This window comes from Sus scrofa, chromosome 6 (assembly GCF_000003025.6).
Source record: "Sus scrofa isolate TJ Tabasco breed Duroc chromosome 6, Sscrofa11.1, whole genome shotgun sequence".
Lineage (NCBI taxonomy): Eukaryota > Metazoa > Chordata > Mammalia > Artiodactyla > Suidae > Sus > Sus scrofa.
In genome coordinates, this window is record NC_010448.4 from 25899236 (window position 1) to 25914374 (window position 15139).

Consider the following 15139-nt stretch of genomic DNA (forward strand, 5'->3'; position numbering starts at 1 on the left):
TGGAAATGAACGGACAGGGACACAGGCTTCACCCAAGGTGCTCTGTGGCCAGTAGGACCACTTAAGACCAGCGAGACCCTCATCAAAAGGGAGGGAACGGCTGGCTGGAAACAAGGGCCAAGCAGTGTGTGAGCGCAGTAAGGAGCATGAAGACCATCCTCCTAGACAGTCGGAGAAGCCGTTCAACTTCCCCCCAATATCCATGCCAGAATCATGGCTCTTTCTTACCTCAACCCGAATGTGAAATGAAAAGTGCAGATTCAACTACATTTCAGTAAAAAGAGGCCCACAGGGAGGAGAGAATTATTGGATAGTAAGTTTAGAGTATCATCTCCTTATATCCATTGATCTAGTCATTTATTCATCCATCCATCCATTCAAAGCTTAACACCCAATTAAAGGCAGGATACACAGACAATAATAGAATGGATGTTGGTATCAGGAAGATCTGAGTTTAGGCTGGAGTCAACCCACAGCAGCCTGGAAATTTTGGACAGGTCGCTTAACCTCTATAAACTTCATCCTCTTCACATGCCACACAGGATAGGGGCACTGCAGGGGATCAAACGAGAAGGGACATTAGGGTCCCATGTAGTAGAGCCCAGCTGGCAGTAAATGCTCCTTACAGAAGATTCTCTTTTCATGGGAAAGAACACTGTGTCTGTGTAGTGAACGTGGCTTCCATGAGCTTCTAAGTGACCTGACCCTTAAAAATATCTAAATGAGATCTTGCTTTTTCTATTTGGACAAGTCAGACACTGAAGCCCCAAAGCTTTGAGTGTCTTTCTTGAACTACCCAGCACCTATTTTCCAATTTGGGGTTTGGGTCGAGGTTTGTCTCACTGATAATCTTGTGCTCTTTCCAAGGTACCAGGCTGCCTGGTTCAAATCAAGGCAGTGAGATGTGGAAAGGGTGAGAGACAGTCTCTCTCCTCACTCAACTTCCTAGTGAGAGAGGACATGGAAACCAATCAGAATCAACAATAACACCCAACAAGGTAAGTTTCATCCTGAGCCTCAGCAGCACAGGAGCACCAGCGGACTTTATGAGGTAAGGCCAGGGAGCCACACTGGTTCTGACTCATTTTTGAAGTTGGATATTAAAGGGAGGGGGAGGAAGGGGGATGGACTGGGAATCTGGGGTTAATAGATGCAAACTATTGCCTTTGGAATGGATAAGCAATGAGATCCTGCTGTAGAGCACTGGGAACTGTAGCTAGTCACTTATGATGGAGCATGATAATGTGAGAAAAAAGAATGTATACATGTATGTGTGACTGGGTCACCTTGCTGTACAGTATAAAATTGACAGAACACTGTAAACCAGCTCTAAAGGAAAAAAAAATCATTTAAAAAAATAAAAAATAAAAAAAGCTGAGAAGAGTGTGTCTAAATGGCAAGAATGGTAAAGGCTGGCTGTTAGGTGAAAAGCATCCCAGGAGAATGGAAAACTGGTATCATACCTTTCCTGTTCAAACCATACTGGCAGCCAAATCATAGCTGAGGCAGGCTTCTCTTTACACAAATGTTCTCACAAACAGTGGCAAGGGGATGATAGAAATGGCATATCAACATCCTGCAACCCCTTATAAAGGACCTAAGCACTGGCATGAATGGTGGCTAGCACCACAAAAGGAGAAATTACAGACATTCTATGCCTTCAGAGGGGAGTGCATACCACCACCTAGGAAGTGGTCCCAGCAATGAATAAATACAAAAATTGAATCTGAATCTGATTACGACTCTCACCCAAGGTCCAATTTTCAGAAAAGTAAGAGGACACAGGGACATTCTATAGCAATACTTCTCAAGCAGAGGCAATTTTAGCCCCTAAGAGACATTTGGCAGCATCTGGAGACGTTTTTGGTTGTCACAGGGGCGAGGGGATGCTACTGGCATCTAGTGAGGAGAGACCAGGGATGCTGCTAAACATCCTATAATGACAACCCCCAAAATAAAAAAAAAAATTAACCTTCTCAAAATATCAGTAATGCTGAGGCCGAGAAACCCTGTGTTATAGGCATAATGATTTCACTTCTTCAGTGACAAGCAAGGAGTAATGGAGGCACCTACAGATTAAAATAAACTGGAAAGGACTACCTAAAGATAAAAATGTGAAAGCAGGCAAAACTACATTATATGTCTGGAGGCTGTGTGCATTGGCAATGTGAAGGCAATCACCATACAAGTGAGAAATGCTTATGCACAGGGAATGTCTGGTACCTTTTCTGCCTCCTTATAGGGGTAGAGGTGGTTTAGGGTTGCTCACCTTGAAATAATGCACTCAGCTGCACAATTGTCCTTGTGTTTTCTCTATTATATCTAACAAGAACAGAGTTTAAAATAATATTAACAACACAATAAAAGCCTTTGTTTTCCCACTCTGGCTCAGAGTTAATTAGCTTATAGCTACAGAACTTTTTAAAAAGCATCACTGATTCTTTCAAGCGCATAATTCCCCCCCACCCCGTGTTTCCCACAGGTACTTAAAAAATTGTTTCTAACCACCCCCATTGCTTATTTCTAGAAAATACCAGCCAATGTGGTAAAGTACCAAGCGGAATAATAAAGCATAGGTGCCCTGAGTCAGATCACCTGAATTGTTGCTCTGTTCCACCTTAGTTCACCCAAGCTCTCTGATTTGAGCTTCCTCCTCTGTAAAATGAGATTAGTAACTCGACCTTTCTCATGGGGTTGTTGGAAGTATTAGCCAAAGAATTTTGCTTATGATAATAAGCATAACGATTATAAGAAAAATATCTACATTATCTTAAGAATATAGCATATTCTTAACTAGATGCTGAAAATAGTTCCTTTTGTAAAATTGAGCTCTTGGTTAATTGCTCACGTGTCTATTTAGCAAGCATTGACCATGCGTTGAAACCAGTCCTGGAGGCTAAGAATGAAGACAAGTCCAGTCTCTGTCCTCTCATCTTTCACAGGAAATCCTGAGGTTCTATTGCCTCAAAGATTCACTTAGTTCTGTTTTATTACTGAAACTCACCACTTTGGGGCAATACAGTTACTTCCAATTTAAAATGAAGGAACTAAAGGTCAGAACATTGCCATGCATATCCATGGCCACAGTCTTCTAACATTCTTTGGGCACTTGCTGATTACCTGGCCCTCAGCAAAGCCCTTTTCATTCCTTGCCTCAGTTAATGCTCAAAAATCGCCATGTGAAAGAAAAGAACTCTCATTATATCTTTTTCAGATATGAAAAGTAAGGCAGCCAGAGCTACACAGCTGGTACATGTCAATACCAATTGCAACTGAACCAGCTTCAACTTAGGACCTGTCCTCTAATTTAAAACCCAATGGGTCTTGTGCTAGTTGGAGGTTGCTTTTAAGAGACCATACCATTCCCTTCCTGGAAGGCCCCCTGCCTCTTTTAAAGGCATCCTTTGCCTGTGACATGGATTCTAAGATCTCTTCTGGACCCTTAAGTCTGTGAGTTTCTTTAAAAGAATTGTGGTCTGAAGGAAAGCCCTGTCTCATTTTTATAGAATTTGGAAAGGTAAACAACTTGTATAATTGAAGGCATGCAGCTTGTGCTGGGAGACTGAAAACTGCCCTGCAGACCAGCGGTCCACAAATTTTATAAATCATTATAATCACCCAGTGGCTTCTTCAGACCACCCCAAGTGTTTCTGATTCAGAAAGTGGTCGGGCGGACCACCCCAAAGGCATTTCTAACATAGTCCAGGTGATCTGGATGCTGCTGGTCCAGGGAGCACCTTTCAAAAGTCAAGTCTTAGACTTCATCTCTTGGTTCTGGGATATGAGAATGTTTATTCACCCATTCTGAGTACCCACGTGCCTCTGTCAAGAAAGCTGTTATGAAATAAAGAATGGGATAGTAGGGGTGAAGGCATTCTGAAAACAGAAGAGAGCACTTCTCAAACTTTAAAGAGCCTCACACTCACCTGGACCCTTGTTATCAGTGGACTTACTAAGTTTCGCACAAGGCTTGGCTTAGGGCCCTGGAGGCTTTCTGAAACAAGGTTCCCTAGGAACTTGGAAGCAGATGGTGTACAGACCACCTCTTATAAAACCTTGTAAAACAGAGTCCCAGAGTGTGTAAGGAAATAGGTCCCAAGATAGACCCTGGGCTCTAGAGATTGGGCATCCCACAAAAGTGTATTTGCTTAGATACTCCACAACAGAGAGTAAGAGTGCATTTATTATTTGTGTGTGTGTGAAAACATCTAAGTCAAATATTCAGCTTTAGGACCTTCAGAGTGAATTTTAAATGAGAAAGAAATGATACCATTTGAGATGAAAGAAAGCTCTAGACCAGCACACTCTGGAATCTTTTCGATTGAGAGCAGGCTACAGAGTTAGGTGAGGATTGGAAATGTCCCAGAAGATAGGTACGGGCTAATCAGAGCTATTACATTGTGCACCTGACACAGGATGGCTTCCTCCAACAATGACAGCAGCATAGCCTGAGCAATTTCAATGTCTTAATCACTTTCCCTTTCTTTCAGAATCCAGGGAATTTAGTCTAATTCTTCATGCCTTCCCTTAGGAATTATGAAGTGTCAGCTGCCATAGAGACTCTGCAAATGGCTTTGTATAAGAAATGTTTGCAGCAATTCAGAGGACTGTGTAATTGAGCTAACAAGTTTCAGGAAACACATCTACATTCTGGACTGGAACTGCCAGCCTGACCATGAGAAGGCATCAAGCAGCAAGGGCTGACTTACGAATGCCAATCACTGACCACATACTGTTCTAGTGAGCAAATTCTGAATTCCAGGCTCTTAGCCCTTTGATTATAGTTGATACAAATGATGGAAATTAAGAACCCTACTGTTGGCTAAATATAAAAGGGGGATTTATGCAAATTGACTGCATTAGGTGAACTGTTTGTGAGCTAATCCTGTTCCAGGTAATATTCTCAGGGCTGATCCACAAAATGAAATGATGGATTTTGCCAATCCTGTTTAATTGGGCCCTCCTCCCGGGTAAGGACTATCTTTGGACTATAGCCGAATCTACTATAAAGTAGGCCACACGTGGTCATCTTTGATAGGTCAAGATAATTGTGTAGGAGGATGCCTCACTTTGATCTTTGAAAACTTCCCCTTTCCTGATTTCAACAGTAACTGATTTTTATGTAAGAACATTTTGAAAATGCAGAGCTTTAAAACAAATTCAAGTTGACAGAATAAGTAAAACAAATGACTGGAAAATGAACTGATAATCTTATCACCCAATGATAGCCCAATGATAACCATCATTAGTTACCATCTTGGTTTATTACCTTCTAATTATTCTAACCATGCTTTTTAAAATTTGTTTTTCAAAGTAGAAATGGTGGTTTGTATGCATTTTTTTTTTTGTCATGCATCTTCTGGCATTATGTAAAACCTAATTTTTCCATATTATTAAAATATCTTCATAAATATAAACAATCATTTCTCAAATCTAAGTTACATGCATGAGCTGTTAGTATTTAAAGATTCCTTTAAGGGATAGTCATTTAGCATTTTTTTTTTTTTGACTCCAATTCAAAAAAATACGATGAGCAATTTTTAACAGCTTATTGCGGTATGATCAACATACCATAAGAAATCACCTGGAAGAACTTTTTCTCATGATCCATCTTTGTGTTTTAGAGTGTTTCCTAAGGCTGAATATCCATAAGTAAGACAGTGAGGATAAACGGTTGCTATATGTTCAAGTTCAAGGAAGACTTTGCCAGATGCCCTCAGGTATCTGTTTATAAAGCAAAAGCAAAGCATTATGGAGTGCTCATCTGATTCCACCGCGGTCAGCATGAGTAGTAGAATTATTTAAAGTCCTGTCACTTTTAATGGAAAAATCAAGATGTCACCAAATAGTTCAAAATGGAAACTGCATTTAGGAATTTTCATTTCCACTTTCAATGCACTTTGCTTTCTCTTGTTCTCTCATCCTTGCTTACTTTTAAGGTAACATAGTAGTCACATGGGCTTCCCTAATTGAAGTTCTTGGTAATAATTAAGGTTGAGTGACAAGATGAGCAAGTTGCAGGCAACCCAAATAACAGTCTTACCTAAACAAAGAGATGTAAACTCCAACTCTGTGTTCCCAGTCACGAGTATGTTACCCTCACTAAGGATTTAATCTCTAGGCATCATTTTCCTTATCACTAAAAACTGAATTGAAATAGAAGATGATGAAACAAAGGTTACAGACACTTTACCCAGACAGACAAGTTATTGCCAGGTTGTTGTCTGAGACAAGGGGTTTCATTTTTAAGAATGTATGTTACATTTATTTAAAAGATACCTAGAATCAGTTTCTCTACAAAATCATAGTTTGCTCTCAAAAAGTGTCTGTCTGGGCATGCCAAATAATTTGATAATACTCTGTGTTTGAATGATACAAGATGATTTCTAAACGTTCTTCTACCCTCTAGTTCCAATAGCCCTTCTAAACACTTAAAATTATCAAAGAATGGCAAAAGCACTAATTATGCCTGATTTACCCTCATGACTTATTCCATTCTCCTGAGGCATGCTGTGTGTATGTTTTTTTTTTCTTTTTTTTAAATGAAGGATTTGTAACTGTTAGTCATCAGCACTTCATGTAACTTTTGATTCAAGTAACAAATAGCATTTCAGCTCTATGCCACTAAATTGCAAAGGAAAGAAGCCAATTCTAATGAATTGTAACCATAGTTTCTTTTGCGTATTACATATTAGAAGTGGGTAGCACTTTAAATTATGGTACACAAAACAGCATATAATTAATTCTGAATAAAAGATAATGTATTCTTGCTAAATACGAGTTATTTTAAAATCTCTTAATGAAGAACTAAGCATATGCTGTGCTGCACTGTGAAAATGTTTAGCATATGTCGTTAGAGCCAACGTTTTGCATTTATTATATTTATTATCAATAATAATATATTATTTTAAGTGAACACACAAAAAACATAATCACTAACATTCCAAATGTGGAAAATATATGCAAATTACAGGAAACTTTTTGGCTCCCCAGAAATTGTCACTAAATAACTTTTTGATGGCATGGTGCGATAGCAATTTGCAATAGAATGAGAGAAATGGAAAAGACTGTTACTTTTAAATCACAGAACATATGCACAAAGAATTTTAAAATTCAGATATGGAGATAAACATTTCTATTCTGAAAATTGACGTGTTCTGCGTTTTCATGGAAGAGCAAACTTAAATCTAGACCTTAAGTTCTGATTTAGTATTGGGTTTCTATCTCCCTTTCTGGACATTGCGCTTCAGCGTTTAAAAGGATATATCCTGAAGGTTCTACACTCTTACAAGGAATGCACTGCACTTTGAGCATGATCCCTCTTCCTCACTCTGCCTCTAAATTCCATGATCGTCAGTATCACCAAATAACTATAAAACCACCATCACCATTACTACCAAAATGACAGTGACTCTTGGGCCAAATCCTTCTTAGCTTTACTATCCACAACTGTATCATGATGATGCCTAATGCCCCTACGAACCATCCATGTTCCCACAGGCAAAGCACCTCTCATCTTCAAGCATTAGAGCTCTCAGCTATAAAAAGGCTATGCTAAGGTCTTTTTTATTTCCAGTAGCTCTGTCCTTTTCCCTAGCTCTTTTTTAGTGCCAACAGAAACACATAATAAAACCAGATTTTCTAGGAGTTCCTGTTGTGGCTCAGTGGTGAACGAATCTGACTAGGAACCTTAAGGTTGCAGGTTCGATCCCTGGCCTTGCTCAGTGGGTTAAGGATCTGGCGTTGCCGTGAGCTGTGGTGTAGGTCACAGACGAGGCTCACATCCAGCGTTGCTGTGGCTCTGGCTTAGGCTGGCAGCTGTAGCTCCGATTAGACCCCCTAGCTTGGGAACCTCCATATGCCGCAGGAGTGGCCCTAGAAAAAGGAAAAGCAAAACAAACAAACAAAAAAACCCCCAGATTTTCTAAATTCACTGTGCTTTCTACTCTTGCTTCATTTAAATTTGAAGAGAGGGGAAAAAAAATGTGGGAATTCCTGTCGTGGCTCAGCAGAAAACGAAACTGACTAGTAACCCTGAGGTTGCAGGTCCGATCCCTGGTCTCGCTCAGTGGGTTAAGGATCCAGCATTGCCCTGAGCTGTGGTGTAGGTCACAGACTTGACTCAGATCTGGCATTGCTGTGGCTGTGGCATAGAGCAGCAGCTACAGCTCAGATCGGACCCCTAGCCTGGGAACCTCCATATGCTCAGAGTGCGGCCCTAAAAAGACCAAAAAAAAAAAAAAAAAAAAAAAGTGGACAGTAGAAATGAGTTGCGATACCACAAAAGCTTAGAATTAAAAACAAACTAGAAAGTCTATTTTTAAATTCAAGGTTCAGTTTCTGTCCCAGAGGAATAATGACTAATTCGCAGACTGAACTAGAAGGAACCGCTATTCCATTCTTCTCCAAATACTCCAGGTTTGAAGTTACTTTCAGTGAGTTTCTTTCTCAAGTACTAATGTGCAATAATGAAAAAATGAAAAATGATAAAAATTTTAAAAGAAAATAAAATAATTCATTATACCCTCCCTACGTAACTGCTGCTGGTATTTCAGAATGATTCCCTTCCATCCTTTGGTATATGTATATGGAAAGCTGAAATCACACTGAACAGATAATTCAGTGGCCTATTTAGCACCTCTTAACATTTTAGTCAAGGCATACGTCCATATAGCTACATCTTTGTGAATACCTCCAATGACAATTACAGCTTACCTTAAAAATATACCATAATTTATTTCATTTCATTTCCTACTACTAGATATTTAAGCACTATTTTCTTTTTTTTTGGCTATGAGGAATATTTTGTGTACCTATTTTTTTTTAACATTTCAAGCTACTTCTTTAGTATTAATTTCCCCAAATATGAGATGAATATTTTAAAATTTCAGCAGAAGTAACATCAGTACTTCAAAGTAATTTTGGTGTTTTTTTAACTTAGATACGCATCCTTAGCATTTTCTGTGAGCTGTTTTGATCATACCTCAGCAAATCAGCACTGTTACCAACATCCCTGAGTGTCCCAAAGCTCTTCCCACCATCACTGTTACAATGGAAGGGAGAGATTTATTCCTACCTACCTCTTCGCCCTCTAGACTATGCTTTTCTGCAGAGAGATTCTAGATGATTAAACGTCCTAGCCTCAGTTCCCTACTTAAAGCCAGGCACATATTAGATGCTCAATACACACCCACTGAATCGGCTAATGCATCTTGAAAATTATTTATGAAGCACCATCCCTGTCTCAGAAATATAAATGCATCTCTTGCTCAAGTTGCAAAGATCTTCTCTATTTATTTCCATTTATACCCTGGCATATTCCACAAAGAATTTAGGGCAGGAGATCTCTCTCTACATCAGTTATGTCATTGAATGCTATTGCTGACATGAAATTGCAAGGGACAAAGCTATTCTTTCAGATATCATTTTAACTGTTCAGTTTGCAAGGCTGAAGAAGATCAAGTTAGGTCACCTCTTCAGAGATGTCTCCCTGGGCCTTCTTAGCTAGAATGAACCATTTCATCTCTCTTTCTATTATAGGACTCTGTCCCTATCCTTTGACAATGACCCCAGTCTGATATGGTCCTAACATAGATGCTCTGCCTCTCCCAACAGAAGTCTCACAGAAGGCAGGAACTGCCTGCTTCACTCATGTAGCTCCATCTAGTAGAACTGTGATTAATGCATAGTAGCCCCTTAGATCTGGAAGGATTCTTAAAGGTCACCAAGGTTAGCTCCATTATTTAAAAAGTGTGTGTGTGTGTGTGTGTGTGTGTGTGTGTGTGTGTGTGTGTGTGTGTAAACGCATGCCCCAAGAGGGAAGGTTAATTACCAGAGGTATAACCAAAAATGACAGAATCTAGATGAGAATCTTGAATTCCTGACTCCCAGAGCAGTGCTCTTCCATAGCTTCTTAGTGATCTACCCCCAAACCTGGAGCCGAGAAAGGAGACCCTCACCCACACTGAGCACAGGGAGAGAGAGTGCTTTGGACCAAAGTGATAGGAGTTCCTCTTCTAGGTGTCTCTGGCAGTGTCAAATCCCTAAGTATAATTCTCTCTTTATACAGCCATTTGCACATCAACCATAATACACACAGCAGCTGTTACTATCTTCTGATTATTAGTAGGGGCATCTGGGACACTGAGGAGCTGAGGGACATGGCCACAGCTATGTGACTAAGCCCAGACCAGGTGCCAGGTGGCCATTTGCCTGGTACACATATGCATTTTCCCAGTTCTCTTATAACTCAGTTCAAATCACAGGCTCCTTGTCCCATTCCTGCACAAACCCACTGCCATGTCTCTATAGTGAACACTGAGGTTTCTCCTCATCCTGAGAGACTTGACCATCAAGGAAAGCACAGGCATACCTTATTTCCTTGTGCTTCACTTTATTGTGCTTTGCAGATATTGTGTTCTTTCACAAATTAAAGGTTGTGACAACCCTATGCTGAGCAAGTCCACTGGTGCCATTTTCCCAAAGTATTTGCTCACTTCATGTCTGTGTGTCACATTTTGGAAATTTTCGCCATATTTCAAACATCATTATGATTGTATTTGTTATGGTGATCTTTGATCAGGGATCTTTGGATGTTACTATTATAAAAAGATTATCACTCGCCAAAGGTTCAGATGATGATTAGTACTTTTTAGTAAAAAGTGCCTCCTTTTAAGGTATGCACATGGTTAATTTAGGCATAAATGTTCTTGCACACTTAAAAGACTGCAGTGTAGTGTAGACTATAGTGTAATGCACTGGAAAACCAGAAAATGTGTATGGTTTGCTTTATTGGAGTGGTCTGGAACTGAACCTGCAGTATCTCCAAGGTATGCTTGTGTCTATATATAACACAACCCTATGTTAATGTAATTTATGTAGTGATGTAATGTACTTAACAGATTAAACTTTTAGTAATGACAAAAAATTCTCTTTTCGCAGGAGTTCATGGGAGGCCAAAGGCCAAAACCCAACTTGGATGCTGAGCCTGTTTACTATTTATTTATGAGACCCAAAGATTCTTAAGCGTCCAGTGACACACTCTCAGGCAGGCGGACACTGAGGCCTCAAAGGGAAATGCCTTGTCTGAAGATGTCAGAGACTACAGGCAGAGATGCCCAGAACTCAGTGCTCTCAGTGGCTCTGAGCCCAATACTAAGGAAAGGTGTGGTTCTGGCTCTAGCTCTGCCTCATCGGGTTATAGTCCTCTTTCTATTCCATGCCATTTTGTCTTTCTGAGTATAAGCCATGGAGCAGTGTGTTAAAGGAACATAGAGAGGGCAGGCAAAAAGCTGGGCTGACAGGACCTTCTCAATTCCATGGAAGTGTCACTACCTAAGAATCCTGACTACAGAGCTGAACTAGTTACTATGGTTGGCCCCCTCCTTCAATGAAGCAACCCTAGAGATGGATGTATATGTGTATGTATCTATCTACATCTATATATGGATAGTAAATACGTAGGTACTGGGTGTAGGTTTCTCTTTATGCTTGGACTTAGTGTTATACTGTTAAAGGCACTGTCCTCTTTGTAAGGTTCTTGGAAAGAAATCCTACGGGCATCAGTGCCAAGAAATGTTTTGTCTCACCTGCACATTAATGCATTTTTTATTTGTGGGGGTTGTCTAACTCTTGGTGTTTCTCCAGCTGCTTTGGTTACTAGGAAACAATGCTGTAAGCCATAGATGAGGGTGTGCTTTTCAGTGACGTCTTTGCTCCCCCTTACAACCTTACTCTTCTCCCCCCGCCATCCAAATTTCTTTAAAGCTTTATTCTGTTGAAATCTTAGTGTGGTGCTGGTATTTATGAAGGCCATTTCAACTTCTCTTAAGAACAAGAATGGCCATAAATAAATGGACAAGTAAATAAACCATACGGCCTGAGCTCTTCACCTGGCCAACCTCTGGGAATCCAATCACCTTTCTCCTGGCAGCCTTCCCAGAGCTTCAGTTAAACCCTAACAAACACACAGTAATTCCTGATTAAGGCAGAGGTGGTCTCATGGTCATCTAAGGAGCATATATTCAAAGCACAGGCTTCGAGCTAATTAATTTTGCTTTCAGTTAGTCAACATTCAAGAGGGCTTTTTATGGTTCTAAAATGTGTGCATTGCAGCATGTATCAGAGCATACTGAAATTAGCAATTTAATTATGTCCTCCTTCTCCAGACTATTAATATTAGCACTTTGAGGGAGGGAAGAGACTACGATGGTTTGACCTCTGTGTGCCTAGTACGTAGCACTATTACCTAGTAGATACTTTATGTATAACTGGATACTTGCTAAAATAGCTTCTGTGTGCATATGTGCATTGAATAGATAGCTATGTCTGTGTCTATATCTCTATCTTGCCTTCCACTGCACAAGCTCTCTCAGGCAAATCTCACCAGAACCTGTGAAGCAGTGTATTATTATCTCTCGTGCACTAAGTCACAGATACACTCACATGGCTCTTACACAGCACAGCCAGGCTTTGAGTCCAGGCTGGCCTTCCTCCTAGCTCTGCCCAGTCTGCTGCATTGCTTCTCGGGGTGACACCATAGTGAGCTTCAAGACAGAATCACAGCTAATTGGTAAATACAAAGATGTCTCCAAATGTGGAGAACAGATGCAATCTAGAGAGCTGGGTGTGGCCGACCATATTCTCACGCTGTTAAGAGAAATGCTTTACACTCCTTCAGACTCATACTTTTTGATAACTATGCTACATCCCCTAAGATAAAGCTTTTAGAAAAAAATATAGTTACTACGTGTGATGGTCAGTTTTATGTCTCAACTTGGCTAGGTTGTAGTCTCCAGTTATATAGTCAAATACTAATTGAGGTGTTGCTATAAAGGTATTTTGTTGATGTAATTAAAGTCTATAATCAATTTTCTTTTTTTTTGTTTTTGTCTATTTGCCTTTTCTAGGGCCTCTCCCACGGCATGTGGAGGTTCCCAGGCTAGGGGTCTAATCAGAGTTGTAGCCACCAGCCTATGCCAGAGCCACAGCAACGCGGGATCGAACCCGCAACCTCATGGTTCCTAGTCAGATTCGTTAACCACTGAGCCACGATGGCAACTCCTATAATCAATTTTCTTTAAGTGAGGAAGATTATCCTTAGATAATCTGAGTGGGATTGATTCAGCCGGTTGAAAGGCCTTAAGAGGAGAATAGTGGCTTCTATAATGAAGAGGAGATTCCACCTGAGGACTGCAGTGTCGGCTCACATCCTGCGGCTCCTGTCTGCCCCTCCTGCCCACCTGCCCTGTGGATTTCAGACCTGCTTCGTCAACCCTCACAATAGCTTAAGCCCATTCCGTTCAATACATTTCTTAATATATATATATATGTATATCCTACTGGTTCTGGTCTCAGAATCCTGGCTGTGTACATCAATATTTACAAATGGGTAACTACAGAAAACTTCAGGCTCAAAGAAGTGGAAAAGGATACGCAATCTCCTGAGAGCAGCCAGGGACACATTTTCACTCCCGTGAATGACAGCTGTCTCCTTACCTGTATCCAAAGGTCAAATTTCAACTGGTTCGATAATGAGAAAGCTGTGCTTATGGTGTGCAAATGATTTTGGCAAGTTCTTGGAAAAAGTAATTCACAGCAGTCTGCTATTGTGTCTAGATGAAAGCACTGTTGCAGAAGACCACGTGGTTCGTATCTCTGTCAAGCCTCTTCTCGTGAAGACCTTTATCTGGTTGTTCTATACAAAAAGCACTTCAGTTATTGAGAAGAAAGTGTTTAGGTTTTCGAATTATGAATTTGTGCTGAAGAAATGATAATAGGCAAGACAATGTGTTTGTTGTAAAAATAAATAAATAAATAAATAAATAAGGGTTTTGGGCTTTATAGGAACCTCGGTTCTTAGCTGGGTGACCTGGGACAAACTTACTGCTGTTAGCCTCCATTTCCTAACTGCAAAACAAAGATATGATCTATCTTATAAGTTTCTATGAATCCTGGTTGTTATGGCCCTTCCACACTGAATCTTTCAGACCGATCTTCATTCTCTTGGGCAGAGATTCTCAACATCAGCACTACTGGGCCAGATACTTATTTGTAGTGGGGAGAGGGGCTGCCCTGTGCATTGTAGGATGTTTAACTGGATCCCTGACCTCTGCCCACTAGGTGCAGTACCACACCTCTACCCAGTGGTGACAACCAAAAATTTGGTGACAAGCAAATTGCCCAAGATCTTCCGATGAAAACAAAAAAATCATTCCTAGTTGATAACCACTGCTTTAGGAGTGCAGTTATTATTATTACTATTATTATTATTATTGCATTTTTATTTTTCTACACATTTTAAGTATAGAATAAAGAACCACAGGTCTATGAATTTTCATTAAGGAAAACTCCAGTTTCTCTGGAAGTTTAGAGGCAGAGAGACTGTTCTTTCCTTCTTTTACAATCTTAAAGCATAAACAATATGTTCTGAGACTTCCAATGGCCACTGTGTCACTCTTTTTGTCAGATGGGGAAAACCTTCAGCAGCAATGGAGTATGAGACCATCCCTCAAAGAGATGCAGAGATAAGGAGATGGAGATGTCTATATAGGATGAAGATGTGAAAAAGATAAGAGTTCACAAGATTATGTCCTATATCCAGTCTTGCCAGAAGCCAGACCACTCCTGAACTTCCCAATTATAAGGACCCAAACTTCTTTTTCTCTTAAACTCTTTTGAGCTAACTTTCTATAACCTGTAACCACTACAACCTGTTTTGTGCTAAACACTAAAGAAGCACTAATTCTTAAAGCCGAAGAAGGTCAGAAGGACTCTGATCAAAGGAAGGAAGCTAGGAGAGTTAGGAAAATAAAGATTAAGAATAATTTAGGAGAATAAAGATAAATCTTAAATCTCAGGAGAAAAATACCAAGGGATGAAACTGAGGTGATGGAAGAATTAGAAAAATGGACATACCGTGAAGGAAGTCAGAAACAGAAGCTGTAGTCACTGTCAATGGACTAGATGTGAGAGCTCAAACTGTTGCCCCCAGGGTTTAGGTTTGTCAATTTCAATTGCCTCTGCTTCGATAACTTGGTGGACAGTATGGTACCACTGAAATATGGAATACAGGAAAAGGGTCATATTTAAAGTGCTGAGTTAAGTCTGGAAAGCCGCCTGAGGAGTAGCCACTGTTAGG

General features: G+C 40.2%; 1 protein-coding gene across 3 annotated transcripts in view; it reads right to left on the reverse strand.

The window, feature by feature from the left end:
* Positions 1 to 15139, reverse strand: part of CDH11 (cadherin 11) — a 151008-nt gene that overhangs the window by 116490 nt on the left and 19379 nt on the right. Inside the window, exon 1 of one of the 3 annotated variants that reach the window (XM_021093364.1) lies at positions 13498 to 13516. The exons of the other annotated variants lie outside the window; for them this stretch is intronic. The gene's annotated coding sequence lies outside the window, so the exon portion shown is untranslated. Of the gene's footprint in view, positions 1 to 13497; positions 13517 to 15139 lie in introns of those variants that run through there. 3 annotated transcript variants of the gene reach the window in all.